This window comes from Astatotilapia calliptera, chromosome 3 (genome assembly GCF_964374335.1).
Source record: "Astatotilapia calliptera chromosome 3, fAstCal68.1, whole genome shotgun sequence".
Lineage (NCBI taxonomy): Eukaryota > Metazoa > Chordata > Actinopteri > Cichliformes > Cichlidae > Astatotilapia > Astatotilapia calliptera.
The window spans coordinates 48,695,320-48,699,866 of record NC_137424.1 but is presented as its reverse complement, the minus strand read 5'-3'; the positions used below and the strand labels follow the sequence as shown (position 1 = coordinate 48,699,866).

General features: G+C 34.9%; 1 long non-coding RNA gene across 1 annotated transcript; it reads right to left on the bottom strand.

Moving 5' to 3' along the window:
• Positions 1-883: 883 nt before the first annotated feature.
• LOC145421370 (uncharacterized) lies at positions 884-3,941 on the bottom strand. The gene is made up of 3 exons (XR_013902713.1): positions 3,790-3,941; positions 2,726-2,945; positions 884-1,880 (listed from the first exon to the last, which is right to left on the bottom strand). It is a non-coding gene; the product is annotated as an uncharacterized LOC145421370 (long non-coding RNA).
• Positions 3,942-4,547: the final 606 nt, after the last annotated feature.

Here is a 4,547-nt window from a genome sequence, read left to right as displayed (position 1 = left end):
AAAATAAAATAAATGATCAGCGCCTATGGTTAAGACTGGAAGTACAATACCCGAATATATGTGTGATATGTGTCTATGATTCATACATTTTTGTGCATATAAAACTATTTTCTATAAGGTCTTTTACAAGCCTGTGCTCCCATGCACAGGTGGTGTTTTGATATATTCTCCTATCCACCACCTGTAACAGCACTCTTGCCTGACTAGAACATGTAAATATAAACTTGACCTCTTATTTACGTTTGAAGCCAACGTTGCAAAAGTGCAGAAATCCTGAGAGAAAGCAACTACAATCCAATGAATTCAAAAACAGGCTGGTAACTGAGGTGGGCAGATCGATCCAAAAATCAATAGTATTGATACCAACACTAGTATTGGTATTGGATCAATACTAGCACAACTGGGTCGATACTTGCTTTTATCATTCAAGTTCAGTATGTAGCCTGCTGAACTGTGTTAACTATTTCTTTGGAAAAAATAAACCTCAAACATGCACTATGGTCTCCAAAAGCCCAATTTCAAAACACATGAAAAGCTCAAAGGTGTGTTTTGTTGTGTTAAGTAATTATTGTGGAAAGTTACAATCACAGTGATATAGTGGTGATTAAAATGTGTTCAGAATTTGCAAATTGAGAATTCATCTTTCACTATACCTGTATTTACTTGGTATTGGATTCATACCCAAATTCCAAGTGTGGCACAGCACTACTGTGAATGAGGGAAAGTGTGAATGTTGAATGTTTTTGTTGAAATGTCCAGGAAAGTATAAACATGTTAAATGACAAGATATATGTGTTCAAATAGCGTCAATTAACGCACAGCTTCAGGTTTTTTATTTCTATTTAATTCTTCATAATTAAACAATAAGAATAAGTACCTGACATCCTGTAATCAGTATGAAGCGATAATTTGATGAAGCTAAAATACAATAACACATTAAGTTTTCGTACAAAGTATCGGTATCGGACGAGTATCGGCGATACCACCCTGAATTTTACTTCTTCTCAATTTCTCAATAGTAACCACAAAACTCAAAATATGTCAACAAAAACCCACAACTCACTCAGACTGTTTATTTTGTTCATAACAAAATGACATAACAGAGCGAGTTGTTTAGGTGCCATAAAATAGAAACCAAAAACTATGTTAACTTCCAAAGAGATTTAGTTTTAATGTTAGCATATAAAATATAAAAAGTAGGTTTAAAATATTTGCGGGACAGTATGGAAAAGACTGACAAATAAACACAGAGAGGATCACAACGAAGCTTAAAATGAAAACCATGCTTATAAAAGACATTGTCTTATTTATGATGGTATCATGATGAATTTTCATGCGTTTCTCTCTTTGTATAGCTGCAAATAAACTGTAGCTGAAAGTGCATTCATAAGAAATTTAACTGTTCCTTTTATATGTGGAATATAGTCACATTTTTGATTTTCTCACTGAATGCTATAGGACCAGGATTTAATGAGATAAGCAAAGGACATATAACAAATAATAATATTTAATGTAGCAAAGAGCCAAAAGATATAAGGAGATTGTTTATCCAAGCAAAAAAAATAAAAATTAGCTAACCATGACAGCGTTCATCTGTTGGCTTCTGGAACACATATTTTTCAAAGTGAACAGGACGACACTGGTTTCCAACTTTGTCACAAGCCACTATCACTTTTGTTGTGCTTTTCGTAATTCTTGTAACGCTACAGCTGCTGGTGTTCACTTCAACATCATGTATCTTAAAGGTTGAGGTACTGATGCATAAGTTATCACGAACACGCCTGCCGGAGCCATTACAGATCTTCACCACACGTTTCTCATCCTTCTTCTTGATGAAGGACTGCAGAGGTCTTTTGCAGAGTCTTTCATTCTCCAAGTACCTGAAGAGTCATATCAGTGTCCTATGTTAATGTAAGGAAATTAACCTTTTTTTCTTTAAAAAAAACAAACAAAAAAACCCCCATAACACTTACATTAATATAAATAATATTAATAATATTATAGTTATTTTTAGTAAATGCTAAACAGCTCTTACTGGCTATTTTGTTGAGTACACCTGTTCAAAACAAATATAATCAGTCAGTCACATAGCAGCAACTAAGTGAATTTAAATATGTAATATGGTCAAGATGATGCCCTGAAGTGCAAAACAAGCATCAAAATGGTGAAGAAAGGTGATTTAAGTGACTCAAAATGTGGTAATGTTGTGGTTGCCAGAATAACTGGTTCAGGTTTTTAGAAAAAAAAAACAGTGCTACAGGTGTTTTCTCATACAACCATCTCTATGGTTTACAGAGAATGGTCTGAAAAAGAGAAAATAACCAGTGAGTGTCGGGTCATTGCGCAGAAATGCCATATTTATGTCAGAGCTCAGAGGAGACTAGTCAGACTGCTCAAACTAGATTTTTGAACTAACACTGAGTTCAGTGGGCTTAAATGTCCTCCATAATCACCACATCTCAATCCAATATTACCTTTGGGATTTTGGTGAAACGGGAGATTTGCATTATAAATCTGCATCCACTGTGATGCTGTCATGTCTACATGGATCAAAATCTCAGAGGAATGTTTCCAGCACCTTGTTGAATCTATGCCAAGAAGAATGTAAGCATATGGTTTGTTGAACGCGTACTTGTGTACTGGATCCCATTGTGTTTTGCCAGTTGCACTGTTAAGGAAAAGGCAGCATTCTATCGATCCACCTATCTATAAGCCTTTAACTCACATTTGCCATGCCTCCTTTGATTTTCTGTTGAAGTATTGCTGAAGGATGTGCTTCTGAACAAATCTGTTGAATCCATTATTGTTCCAGGTCCTCTGACATGGGCGATTGTTGTACTTGTTCCGTGGGTTGGAGTTTCGGCTTGGATTGTAAACCATTGCATTCCATCCATGCAGGAGTGCGAGAGTGCACAAGATAGTCAGAAGGACAGCGTTCATTTTATCTAGTGTGTATGAAAAAAACATTGTGAGTACATTTATTCACACATTCAGAAACAATGTAATACATGTCTAACACTACAAAGGTCTGTATTAATCAACTTTGACGTTTTCTTGTTTTTTTTTTAATCAAGCCATTATTTGACTATTAATCAAATTATAGACAAAGATGCTAAAGTGTCATGTAACTACTAATTATAGAGCACTAAAGGTTCAGCAATAACCATTTCCATACATATATTTAAAGGTGGTTATATTTGGCATAAAACTTGCTGCTTCCCTTCCTCTTTTCATTCTATATTTCCTGTCTTTATCTAAGTGTGCATGAGTGTTGGGCTTTATGTCTTCCGCCAGTCTTTCAGTGCACATGTGTGTGACACACAAATTATTGGAAATCCTACTGGTTATACTGTTAAAGCTCCAGTGTTTCCCATCATTCTTCAGCAGATCATCCTGCCAGTTAAAATACTTAAACTGTAAACTTAACCATCTCAGGTATAAAGTAGTTCTTTATTGCTTATTGTGAGATTTATGTAACAAAACTGGTGGAAATAAATTAAAACAAATCCACTGTAAGTGCCCTGTAAGTCTAATATCTACTTTTTCACATCAGGGTCATCATTATCATTGTAGTGGTTTTACTACAATGTTGGAAAATTAAAGGCTTTCAAAAGACTGTTTACTTGATAAATTATAAAAGATTGTCTTTATATGTATTGTTAGAGGCAGAAACTGTGTGTGTGTGTGTGTGTGTGTGTGTGTGTGTGTGTGTGTGTGTGTGTGTGTGTGTGTGTGTGTGTGTGTGTGTGTGTGTGTGTGTGTGTGTGTGTGTGTGAGAAGAGGTCTTACCTGATCACATGAACTTCCTATGTTGTCAGTGTAGCTGTTTTAGTATGGAGGAGAAAAACAACTGAGGTTTGAGTCTATGAAACGTTTCCCTCTTTTAAACCAGCATCTTCTCTAGTGTGAACTATAACAACCAATCATCTCAAATTTCCACTTTCTATAAAGTATATGTTAATGATCATTTCAAGGCAAATAAGTAATGTGTAAATGTTTTTTGACACAAACTGAGAGCACACCCTTCTGTTTCTGTAAATGAAGAAGTTCACACTTGTGTCTGGTGTTAGTGCGAAATTTTCCATTTTACACCCACGTGGACAACAAATAAACTGAAGTATAGAAAAACAGAAAAAGAACACAAAGAGCACCGGCCACGAGCTAAAATATTTCACTAGACTGTCATTGAACACCTTTATTATGAATCCATCATATTCCACATGATTGGCAATCAATAAGCAAAATATGGTTGAAGTGTTTTGCTTTGTACGGCATTCACAGTGAGTTACAACAAATTTAATGTGAAGTATTGAATTGTTTTTAACATTATCATGAAATAACACACGCTCACTCAAATGCATACAAGTGACATCAAATAGCAAATTCACTCATTGCACTCCTTTCTAAACTCATGTTTTATATATAGAAATAACTTTTTTTACAGCAACTAAATTCTTTTCACGAGTAACGTGTGACAGAGTCATTGTGGTAGCTATAAAATGAATTGAGTAAAAATGTCTAACATGTTATTGAAATCACACAGTAAA